Source organism: Pipra filicauda, unplaced genomic scaffold (assembly GCF_003945595.2).
Source record: "Pipra filicauda isolate LSUMZ 115617 unplaced genomic scaffold, ASM394559v2 scaffold773_size108088_pilon, whole genome shotgun sequence".
Taxonomy (NCBI): Eukaryota; Metazoa; Chordata; class Aves; order Passeriformes; family Pipridae; genus Pipra; species Pipra filicauda.
Window position 1 is genome coordinate 31,802 of NW_024104946.1, and position 12,770 is coordinate 44,571.

Consider the following 12,770-nt stretch of genomic DNA (forward strand, 5'->3'; position numbering starts at 1 on the left):
TTACACAATGACTGTTGTGCAGAAGAAAACAGGCAGGTTATTGCTCTTGAAAAGCATCCAGTCATCATTTTTCTCAGGGCATCCTTGAGCTCCTGGTTCCTCAGGCTGTAGATGAGGGGGTTCAGTGCTGGAGGTAATACTGAGTACAGAACTGCCACCACCAGGTCCAGGGATGGGGAGGAGATGGAGCGGGGCTTCAGGTCGGAAAATGTGGCAGTGCTGACAAAGAGGGAGACCACGGCCAGGTGAGGGAGGCACGTGGAAAAGGCTTTGTGCTGTCCCTGCTGAGAGGGGATCCTCAGCACAGCCCTGAAGATCTGAACATAGGAGAAAACAATGAAAATGAAACAACCGAACAGTAAACAGACACTAACCATAATAAGCCAAATTTCCCTGAGGTAGCCTGAGTGTGAGCAGGAGAGCTTGAGGATGTGTGGGATTTCACAGAAGAACTGGCCCAGGGCATTGCCCTGGCACAGGGGCAGGGAAAATGTACTGGCTGTGTGCAGCAGAGTATGGAGAAATGCAGTGGCCCAGGCAGCTGCTGCCATGTGGGCACAAGCTCTGCTGCCCAGGAGGGTCCCGTAGTGCAGGGGTTTGCAGATGGCAACGTAGCGGTCGTAGCACATGATGGTGAGGAGGGAAAACTCTGCTGAGATGAAGAAATAAAAGAAAAAGAGCTGTGCAGCACATCCTGTGTAGGAGATGGTTGTGGTGTCCCAGAGGGAATTGTGCATGGCTTTGGGGACAGTGGTGCAGATGCAGCCCAGGTCTGTGAGGGAGAGGTTGAGCAGGAAGAAGCCCATGGGGGTGTGCAGGTGGTGGTCACAGGCTACGGCGCTGAGGATGAGGCCGTTGGCCAGGAGGGCAGCCAGGGAGATGGCCAGGAAGAGCCAGAAGTGCAGGAGCTGCAGCTCCCTCCTGTCTGCGAATGCCAGGAGGAGGAACTGGGTGAGGGAGCTGCTGTTGGACATTTGCTGCCTCTGGGTTTTTGTTTCCAACACAGGAGAAGAAGACAGTAAGAGGCCAGTTAACGTGGACTTAGCTAAACAAAGTCAAAGCTGTGTTCTACAGACATTCCCCATGTCACACACGGACAGCCTTTTGATTTCCTAGGAGATCTTCCTTCAGCTCCAGTGCTGGGTCCCTACTCAACAGCATTTTCACTGTTTTAGCATCATTGTGCTTCTGTACAGGGGTTTCACATAACAAGGAGATGTTTAGGGACAGGTTTCCAACCTGGAGGGAAATTCACAGCTTGGAAGGAAACCTCAGGGAGACAGTCAAGTGTCCTTATGATAGCATTTGATTTAAGCAGACTCAGCTCCTTCCCCAGCAGCACAGGCTGCACTGGTAGGGGTCATATTCCGTTTGCAGGTGCAAAAATGACATCTCAGACTTGTCCTGATGGGTCTAGCAGAGGTGATGCTGGTGCTACCCACAGGTAGAGCAGTGGCTGAAAGCACATTAGGAAGCTCAGACAGACCTACTGAGCGCTCACAGTTCAGATGTCTCAGGGACTTGTCAAAATTAATACTTTCTTAATGATTTATTCCTTCCATTCCTCCAGAGTAGGAAACTGGAAACACAATCTCAGGAAATTTCTTTAACCTTATAAAAATCTTTGTCTTGGAAATATTCTGAGAGGGAGCTGAAGCTCTGAGCATGTCCTCCTCCTCTGCACTCCAGATAGTCTCAGAGTTGCACTTACAGAATCTGTAGTTGGTGGGCAGTGCCAGCTTTCCCAGATGCCTCCAAAAGCTGCAGTCCCATTGCCCTGCATGAACAGACTTCCTGTGCCAATATCTGTTAAAATTCTCCCCCAGTGAGGTCTCAGCATCGTTCTATGTCTGACAGCCTTTAACTTCTCTCTGTCTCACTCCCCTGCCCCTGGTGCTGCAGGCAGTGCCCTCAGCCCTGCTGGGCTGTGCAGAGGAGCTGCTCAGCAGCAGAGCTGTCTCTTTGAAGCTCTTCTTGCTTGCCAGGAGCTCCCTGTGTGCCAGGAGCCGGCCCAGCTCAGCAGCACAGCAACAGCCCCAGGCATTTGGTGACCCTTGGGAGGTTTGGTGTTGTTTACATGAGACTCAGTCCCTGAGAGGAAGTTCAAACAACTTCTCAAGAAGTCAAAGTGAGATTGAAACACTAAAGTTTCTTGTAGTGCTAATGAGTCTCACTGAGGGACACAACTGAGAACGTGTCCCCAGGTTCCAGTTAGAGCAGAAAAGTGCAGACAGTGATGACAAGGATGGACAAGCAAGACAAAGGTGGCTCTGATGCTGAATAAACCTTGACTTGTTTCCTTGATCTAATGGGCCAAGGCCTGACCCCCAGCCCCTGGGAAGGCAGATCCTGTCCCTGCCTCATTCCTCAGGGCTCTTCCTGGGGCACTGGGATGTGGGATGTGCAATGCCAAGGGCAGGACCATGGGGTGGCACCTGCCAGGCTGCTGAGCAGGGACAAGGAGGCCATGAGGCCCCAGGGCTGCAAGGGCCACTCCCCTCCTCCTGGCATCAGGGGCACAGACAGTAGCCAAAGGCCTGCAGAAGGTGGCTGTGTCAGGGCCTTTCAGCTTCTCCCCATCCCTGTCTCCTCTCCAGCCCAGGCTGTCCTACGGTGTCCATGCCCTGCCCCTTTCCCTGCAGGCTGTCGTCATCCCCCCGGCTGCCCCACCTGGCTGGCACCTTCCTGCACTGACATCTCTGCGTCCTCCCTGGCTCTTCCTGCACACACAAAGCCTTGGGCTCATCCAGACTCCTTCTTTGTGACATATTGCACCACAACACTGACCTCAGAGGGAAATTTCTGACTTCTTGTCACCAGTCTAGGCCACCCCAGCTGCCCTTGGTGGCACTAGTTCTTTCTTAGGCTGTTTTCTGACAGGAAGAAAAGCTCCACCAGCTCTGACACCCCCCTTCCACACCTCTCAGGCTACTCCTCTACTGTCCTCAATCTTCACACCACTGACCCCTGAGTCCTCAGCCTCTATATACGGGTCATGTGCTTGAGGCCCCAAATTCCCTCCTGGGAGATCTCTGGGACCTCTCCAAGGTTTTGGAAGATGACAATAGAGTGCTCTTATCCCAGGAAACAGAGGGACACTTTTTTCCAAGGGTTGTCTTGGCAGAATGAGGTACAATCTCTTTAAACTTTCTGGGACAAGGGAGCTCTGAGCTCTGGGTGTGGAGGGAGGTCCAAGTGCCAACCACTGGAGTGGGAGCTACAAATCATCAGGGCTTGTGTTCTTTGGAGGGCCAGACACTGGTGAGAGTGGTGTGTGTGTGTGCACATGGAAGGACTTGAAGGGCACAATGAAGTGTCTCAAAACACTGTCAAAGCAGGAAAATCCCATAAGGCACCACAACACATAAGCACTGGTGGCAAACAGGAAGGCCTTTAATTCCAAGGCCTAAAGGGAGGTGAAGCTTTGGAAGTAGCCCCCAGGACAGAATTGCACTGTGCAGAGTGTGGGAAAGAGCAGACAGCCCCAACAGGAAGCCAGGGCTGGTAAGGCAGGTCTGGGGAACCCATCCAGACAAAGATTCCCACCTGCAGACTGGAAGCACACCAGGCAAAACTCCCACAGTGGCAAGCTGTGGGAAAGGAAGCAAGTCCTTGTAGAGGTGCCAGCCCAAGCTGTGGGAACAGCATCTACCCCCCTGAATACCCGGGGCTTGGGCTGTATAAAAGTGATAGCCCAGAAGCACAACTTGGGGACCCTCCACCGAGCAGAGCAGGGGGAAGAAGGACCGGTGGGAGCCTCAGGAATCTCCATGGTGTGATACATTTACTTCATCTCTGTCTCTCTCTCACTGGCTTCCCTCCACACCCTTCTTCTCTCTCTTTCCATTTCTTTCTCTGTCTCTCCCTCCTATTTACTGTTAAATCAAAGCTGGACTGCTGACTTTGGCACATGGTCTCCTTTGCAGCTGAATTTGGGCAGAGGCACCTTTTAATAATGGGAACCTGACAGTATCCATGAGGTTTTACAGTGTGGGAATGGCCACTGGATTCCATGAGGTTCCACAGAGTCACAGGGTCCATTTGGCTTTGTAAGGCTCTGTAGGGTGATAATGGACCCTTGATTCCATGGGTTTGCAAAATGTCTCAGGACTCCTTTGGTTCTAGGAGGCCCCACATATCACAGTGGCCCCTTGGTTCCATGAGGTTCCACAGTGTCCCAGGAATCCTTTGATTCCATGAGGTCCTGCAGTGTCACAATGGCCCGTTGATTCCATGAGGTTCTGAAAAGTCTCAGGGTTCCTTTGGTTCCATGAGGCCCTGCAGTGTCACAGTGGCTTTTGAGTCCCCGAGGTTCCTCAGTGTCACAATGGCCCCTGATTCTATGAGGGCCCGAAATGCCTCAGGGCTCCCTTGGTTCCATGAGGTCCTTCATGGCACAATGAACCCTTGGTTCCATGAGGTTCCACAGACTCCCAGGATTCTTTTGATTTCATGAGGCCCTGGAGCATCAAAATGGCCCCTTGATTCCATGAGTTTTCACATTGTCACAATGCTCCCTTGATTCCATCAGATTCCACAGTGTCCCAGGGTTCCTTTGGCTCCAGAAGGCCCTACAGTGTCACAATGGCCCCTTTACTCCAGGAGGTTCCACAGTGTCCTTGTTGGAACACACAGGGCTGTAATGTTGTCACCCCTGCAGAGCTGCCTCCAGCTCTGGGCTCCAGCACATCAGGGACACGGACCTGTTGGAGCGAGTCCAGAGGGGACCATCAAAGTGATCAGAGGGATGGAGCAGCTCTGCTGTGAGGAAAGGCTGAGAGAATTGGGATTGTTGAGGCTGGAGTAAGAAAGGCTTTGGGGTGACCTAATTGTGGTCAACCAGAAAGATAGAGAGAGACTTTGGACAAAGGCCTGGAGTGACAGGACAAGGGGAATGGCTTCAAACTGAGAAAGGGAAGGCTTAGATGGGATATTAGGAAGAATTTCTGGACTGTGATGGTAGTGAGATCCTGGCACAGGTTGCTCAGAGAAGTTCTGGCTGCCCCATCCCTGGAAGTGTTCACGGCCAGGCTGGATGGGGCTCTGAGCTCTGAGTCTAGTGGAAGGTGTCCCTGCCCATGGCAGGGGGTTGGATTGAGATGTTCTTTAAGGTCCTGGGGCTAAGTGTACCTTCATTTTCTCAAGCTGTTCTGGAGAAATAAATAAAAATAGTACTATAGGAGAGAAAAAAAGTTCAAGCCGGGTATTGGTTTCCTGAATTTGATTAGGGAATACAGAAGAAGAACATGCCTGCAAACACACATCTGCACTAACTTATCAAACTGTACAGTGCAAAATCTGACCCCAAGGAGTCTGTACAAAACAGTGGGAATGGAATCAGAGAGGGGAAGGAAAAAATCCTCAGCAGTGCCTGTCCCAGTCAAGGGGCATTACTGAGCAGCACCTACATTTCCATGGCTCTCTGGGCAGGGAATTTTTCATGTGAGCCAAACAGCACATCTTGAAGCTTCTTCACACTGAAATACTAGAGGCATTTCAGGGCATCTGAACAGCCAGATTCTTAAAGCACAACAACCTCAAGGCAAGGGAAGAAGTGAGATGCAGTGGCACTTGGCAGAAGCTGCCCAGTGCATTGTGTCAAATGGGTATTTACCCAAAGGAGCAACAAGCTCAAGCCATCAGGGAAAGAGCCAGATGATGAAAGGGTGTTAGCTGCTGAGAATTTCTTTGGGAAGAAGTAGATTGTTAACTTGAGATAGAAATGTGCAATACACCGTGGAACCTTATTCCAAGTCCAGCTGGAAAATACCTTAGTGTTAAGAGTGTGAAATAAATCCTAAAGTGTCATCAAATATGTGATTTTCTCTTTATTCCCAATCACTGATTAAAGAAACATAACTCAGATGTGATCTCACTCTGTGCTCCAGTGACATTAACATTAGAACAATATTGTCACTGTCTCCTCGTCTCTTGTGCTTCTCACTGGCAGGCACTTGGTGCACCCCTGGATATCCTGCTAATGAGGTAAAAAACTAACCCTTCTAAAGTTCCAGATTTTCCTCACCTGTTTGGACACAGTTGGACAAACTGGACCAAGTTGTTACTTGAAAGCCACCTGCTGGATTTAGCATTAATTACTCCTTGTTTTGATCTTAGGGAAAAAGGCTCACACAACACAATCTCTGAATGCTCCTTTGAACTTACCCACAGTGTGTTCACAAAGACACAGAGCAAGGCTTTTAGCTTTTGCTGCTCCCCTCAGTTCCAGCATACAAAGAAATGTCTCTGTGAAATAACAGCAATTGCCTTTCCATGTTACTGAACTATATTCAATGTATCTGGTCTCAAACAAATACTCCATATTTTCTCCTTGTTTTATTTTCAAGGGCATGGGTATAGGTATTTAGGTGAGTGCCTTCACTGGTAGAGGATAGAAACCGTTCACATGGCTATAAATGAATATTATTCTCTTGACAAAACACCTTTTCCAAAGCCTCTGACAAAAAGAAAGGGAAAAAACCCAGACAGAAAAAGGGAACCACAGGCACATTGCCTGTCACCCACAAAAAAGGTCTCTTCCCTAAAGATAATTCAGGCACACCCTTCAGTATGGATCTCTCACTATCACCCCAATCTCTTTTTTAGTGGAAGTTTCTGTAGGGAAGCTGAAGTGCATTCCTGTCTCAGACAGCCAAGGATAAGATGACTGAGGGAATTCAGTTGCTCTGTTTAATTAATACAGGATTATTTCCCTTTCATTTGGTGAAACTAATAATGTGACTGGTGGAATGTCAGTAACAATTAAATCATAAACTAGTGCAGCACCAAAGGGAAAATTTACTTTAGTTATGGAGTATTGCCAGCAGAAATCTTGAAAATCTTATGCATATTTAGACTGATAAAATACCACATGTACTTCCTGGGATACTGCAAGCTTTCTACAATCCTTGTGGCATGTCTTTACAGAGCAAGAGTGAACATTTTGAGATGATACCTTAATAAATGAGCTGCAGTTCTATTGTTTCTTGAATGTTAAGCACCACATCCTAAACACAGGAACATGTTCAAGGTCAATGTCCTATTTTAGACCTTTTCAGCAGCTGTGATATTGTGATAATCACACTTAAAATATTCCTCTAGAAAGAGTAAATTAGCCCTTTTCACGAGAAGGATTCTTATGATCAAAAACAAATCTGAAAGAGAACAAAGTCAGATTTCTTTGTTTGTTTGTTTATTGGGTTTTTTTTTTCAGCAATGCAATAAATGGCTCTCCCTAACTGGGATGGCTTTTCTACCCAAGAATTAAAAAGAAAACTCCAAAGTTCACTTTATTCTGCACTTATATTACTTTTGGGGTTATGGGTTTTTTTGAGGCCTCACCTATGTAAAAATACCTTCCTTAAAATGCGTTCATGCTTTCTGTGAGAACCAAACCATTCCAGCTGACATACCCTTCTATCACCAATACTGCAGGGAAATGTAATATCCCACTAAAGCAGAAGGGAAAGAAGACAACTGAGCATCAGCAGCTCTTCCTAAGCAAGATCAGGGGTTTAGCTCCATCTAACTGAGGGATGAGATGTGTCCCTCAAAATGGGTCTCTTCCCACTCCCCCACCAGCCCTTCTACCCGACTGCAAGCTCAAAGTTCTAAAAAGAGAAGAAGAAGCTGGAGCGTCAATATTTGCCCAGTGCAAACCCCAATAATCTTTGCTGGGAGCTGACAGGAATTGCTGTTCCACTGCCCTGGGATATCCTGGCTTGAGGCGAGAGCGCAGCCCCGCCCAGAGCCCCCAACCCCTCTGAGAGCTTTTGTAGCGTCTGTTTGTCCATGTCCCTGTGGCAGAGGCTCCCCCGACATCTGCCCTGGAGCTGGTCCAGCTGCTGGACCAAACAAGGCATTGTCCAGCCTGCCTTCCCCCAGCCCCGACCGCCCCAGCCCATCTTCCATCGCTCTGCTTCCTTTTCCTGCCCCTGCTCCCCCTCCGCTCCCTTCCCTCTGCCATTTTTATTAGGAATGTTCTTGGTGTTCTCACTGTCCCAGCATGAGCTGATCCCCAGGGGAGCCTGTGGAATGTAACCCCTCAAGCACTAAATTCCTTCCCCTGTGCCAAAGACACGGGTTTGTTGTTGCTGCCCCTCCCGCCGAGCACCAGCTCCATCTCCTGCTCCTGCCCAGGGGCTTTGCAGAAATCCAGGGCTGGGTGTGGATTGAAGGCTGTGGCAAGGGACAGGATAAAGTGGCTTCACTTCCACCCTTGGTGTCTCAGTGTTTGTGATCTTGGGAATCCTCACAAACCTGGAACAATGGCAGATTATCTGTTGTTGTAAGCTATGTACCTAGAGATTGTTTTGATATGTGTTTAAATCTTCCTTGAAAGTACAACCGATTGAAAGTACAGCTGATAGAAAATAATGTATAAAAAACAAGGGAAAAAGGAAAAAAAGAAAAAGAAAAATAAAAACAAAGAAAAGGAAGAAAAAAAAAGAAAAAGGAGAAAAAAAGAGAAAACACGAAAGAAAAAACAGGAAAAAAATTGAAAAAAAAAGAACAAAGAAAAAAAGAAGAACGAGAAAGAAAAAAAAGAGAAAAAGGAAAGAAGAAAGAAAAAAGAAAGAAAAGAAAGAAATAAAAAAGAGAAAATAAAAGAAGACAGAAAAACTAAAACCCAACAAGTCCGATCCTCCCCCGCCGCAGGGAATACAACTCCCACAATGCACCGCGCAGGTGGGGGCGTGGCGAAGGGCGGGCAGGGGCCGTGGCCGCGCGCTGATTGGCTGCGGGGCGGGTCTGTAAAGGCGGAGGGCGCGCGGAGCGAGCGCCATTTTGGCCTCGTGGTCGGGAGTGAGCAGGACTCGCCTGCGGCCGCTGCACTTCGCTGGGTGAGTTGGCGGGGGGGCGGCGAGAGCGGGGTCTGGGGATCCCCTCGGGGGCTGCGGGGAGCGCGGGTGTGGGTGGAAAGGCTGGAGGGCTCGGGAGGGTTTAGCGGGGGGGTTCGGGGGTTCCCGGGGACGTTTTGAGGGGTCCCTGAAAGGACTCAGGGGGGAGTTTGAAGGTCCCTGAAGAGTTTTGGGGGGCTCTGATGCGGGTTTTGTTTTCTGAGAAGATTTGGGGTGTCCCAGGTGGGCTTTGGGGATCTCTGGGGAGGTTTGGGGTTCCTGGGAGGCTTTGCGGGGACCTTCGAGGCAGTTTTGGGGTCTCTAGGGGGTTTAAGGTGTCTCAGATGGTTTGGAGGGCCTGTGGGGGGGATTGGGGGTCCCTGAATGGGATTGGGGAGTCTCAGGTGGGTTTTGCGGGTCACTGAGAGGGTTTAGAGGGTGCTGGGGAGGGATGAGGGGCCCTTGAGGAGGTTTCGATGGGTCGAGGGGGGGATTTCAGGGGTTTTGAGGGGATTTTAGGGGGTCCCCTAAAGCCCAGCAATGGGGTTCAAGGGGTCCCCCAGCCCCCAGGGGAGGGCGCCTAGGGATGCCCTCTAAAATCCAGGGTGGGAGATGTACCAAATCTGGGTAAGGGGATCCCAGTGCCCCCAGTATATCCCAGTGACCTCCCAGTTACCCTCAGTATGGCCCAGTAACCCCCTCAGTGACCATCCAGTGTGTCCCAGTGACCTCCCACTGCCCCCCAGTATGGCCCAGTGATCCTGCAGTGAGCACCCAGTAACCCCCAGTATGGCCCAGTAACCTGCCAGTATCCCCCCCGTTGTCCGGGTATCCCCCAGTAACTCCCCAGTTCAATGCCAGTGCCCCCCAGTGTGCCCTAGTTCCCCCCCAGGCCCTCCCAGTGCCCTCCCAGTGTCCCTCAGTAACCCCCCAGTCCTCCCAATGCTCTCTGGTTCCCCGCAGTCTGTCCCAGTATCCCCCAGTAATTATCCAGTGCCCCACAAAGCCCCCCAACTGTCCCCAGATGCCCTTGGCCTTTCTATGGGAGGGGGAGCATTTTTGGGGTCAGAGGATCCAGGGAAGAGCAGCGAGGCTGGGGAAGGGAGTGGAGCACAAGTGGTGTGAGGAGAGGCTGAGGGAGCTGGGGGTGTTGAGGCTGGAGAAGAGGAGGCTCAGGGGAGACCTCCTGACTGTCTGCAAGTCCCTGCCAGGAGGTTGGAGCCAGGTGGGGGTGGGGCTGTTGTGCCAGGAAGCAGCAGTAGGACAAGAGGGCTGGGTCTTGAGCTGTGCCAGGGGAGGTTTAGGTTGGATATTGGGAAGCAATTTTGTACAGAGAGAAGTGAAAAGAGCGGGTGGGTCACCCCAAAAGGGAGCTGGGGGGAGCCGTGTTTTGGGGGGCTGATGGGAAAGGGGTGGGAGGGGGAGGCTGAGGGGAGTGGGGAGAGCAGGAGCGGGGTTGCCGTGGGGGTGCCTCGGTGTCCCCATGCCTTGATTCCTGGAGAGCGAGGGAGGCTGGAGATAGGGAGGAGCTTCGAGAGCCCTGAGAGCCTGAAAAGGGGGGGCACAGAGAAGGGGAAGCCGGGACAGTGGGGACCCCTGGGATCCCCTAGGACAACGAAGTGGAGAACCTGGAGAGGGGGAATTTCTGGGAATGCGGCATCCCGAAGGCGAGAATCAGAGGAGAAGGGAGCTTTGGGACCCCCAACACTCCCAGCATCTCTAGGTAGAACCCCCAGCATCCCAGATAGGGGAGACTCTCTGAACCCTAGAGGGGGGAAACCAGAGAGGGGGAAATCTTAGGAGAATTTTTTTGCCTAATCTTCATATTTTAGAGTATTTTTTAGGTGAATCTCAACTTTTTTCAGTTTGGAGGGGCAGGAGTCTTCTCACTATTTCTTATAGGCCTTTGCCTGAATCTCAATAATTTGGGGTTTTCTGGGCTGAGTCTTGGTGGTTTGGAGGTTTTTATGATCACAGGATGCCCAGTGAGCTCTAGAGATGGACTTGGGCAGGAGGAACCCCCAAGCCAACGCGCTCAGCCCTTGTTTTCCCCCCATCAGGATTTGTCCTTCCCAAAGCTTGGTCGGATGGAGGAGGAGGCTGCGAGGAAGAGGAAGATGCCTTGGTCCCCCCAGGCAGGTGAGGAGGAAGTCAGTGTCCCTTTGGGCGGGTGTTGTGCTGGCTCTGTCAGCCGAGCATGGCCCCGGCTGCAGGACAACCCCGCTGGCGCCGCCGTCCTGCCGGGGCCGGAGTTGGGGGGATGTCCTTGGCCTTCCCTGTGGGCCGGAGGCAAATCCCCTCCTGTCCTTCTTGCTTCCTGCCCCAGGCCCCGAGGTGAGGACGGAGAGCCCGGAGGACAAATCCCCCCGTGAGACCCTGGTGGGAGAGGCCGTTTTGAAGGGCTCCCCGGCGCAGGAAGGCAGCGGGGAGGAAAAGGGCCGGAGATCCCCCCGCAGGAGGGTCTCCAAAGCCATCCCAGGGTGCTCTGAGGAGGAAAGAGCCAGCCTGTGCCGGGAAGGCGGCTGGAGCTTGAACCGGATCTCTGACCTGGTGGTCCCTGAGCAGCCTCCCAGCAGGGAGAAACCCTTCCAGTGCTTGGAATGTGGGAAGAGCTTTAGGTGGATCACCAGCCTCCTTACCCACCAGCACATCTACATGGGGGAACGTCCTTACACATGTGGGGAATGTAAGAAGAGCTTCAGTGACAGCTCCAACCTTTGCAAACACCAGCACATCCACACTGGGGAACGTCCTTACACATGTTGGGAATGTGGGAAGAGTTTCAGGCAGAGCACCCATCTGATCCGACACCAGCACATCCACACTGGGGAACGGCCCTACACGTGTGGGGAATGTGGGAAGAGGTTTCAGACCAGCTGGAATCTCCTCAGGCATGAGCAGACACACACGGATGAGAGACCCTTCCGCTGCACCGACTGCGGGAAGGGCTTCAAGCAGAACTCCACCCTCATCACCCACCGGCGCATCCACACCGGAGAGAGGCCCTACAAGTGTGGGGAGTGTGGGAAGAGCTTCACCCACAGCTCTAACTTTACCAGACACCAACGGACCCACCAGTAAGGGAAGCCCTACCAGTGCCCTGACTGCAGGAAGAGCTTCGGCCGCTGCTTCCACCCCGAATGAAGCCCCTGATGGTGAGACAACCCCTGGAGTCCAGTGACTGTCAGTCCATCCCTTTTGACCAGAAAGGGTCAGTCCCCTTTCACAGGGGCAGCTTCTTCCAACAGAACCCTTCCTGGGGTGTGTGTGGAGATTCCTACCCTGGCTGGGGACCCCCCCAAGGTCACTGCTGGAGGTTGAGAGCAGAGATCTCCCCACGAGCGTTGGTCTGGGGGAGTTCCATCCATCTCTAATTGAGAATTATTGCTTTTTTGCCAGCCTGAGTAGAATTGCTTCAACAATTGCTTTAGTGTAGAGCACTGTCCTATCTTATCCTGTACTCCTGGTAGTTTTAGTGTTTCTCTTGTGCAGTTAATAATTCTGATTAACATCTTTTGTCTGATCATTTGTATCTCTAAATAAATTCCTTTTTATCAATAGATCTGATTTACCATCATTAAAACCTCGGGAACAAAAGTGGTTCAGTCACACCTCTGTAATTCCTCTAAACTGAAACTGTTGGCATAATCCAAGTCTGAGATTGGATCCAGCAGCCTCCAGCACCCCACAGGAAGTTGGGAGCTCAGGAGGGCACCCCCCTTTGCCAACCTGCCTGTGCCCAAAGACCCCCATGGGACCCTCTGCCCTACCAGACTCCCTTTTCCACCCTTCTCCCTGTTCCTTCCACTTTTCCATAGTCTCCCCCCCCCTCCCCCGGATTACTCTGGGGGTCCCAGCTCCCATTTTTCCCTCCTCTCACATCTTCCACATCATCCCCCCAATCCCAAGCTTCCTCCAACTCAGTTTGGG

General features: G+C 51.5%; 1 pseudogene; it reads right to left on the reverse strand.

Annotated features, from left to right (window-relative positions):
* Nucleotides 1–974, reverse strand: LOC113998347 (annotated as a pseudogene).
* Nucleotides 975–12,770: the final 11,796 nt, after the last annotated feature.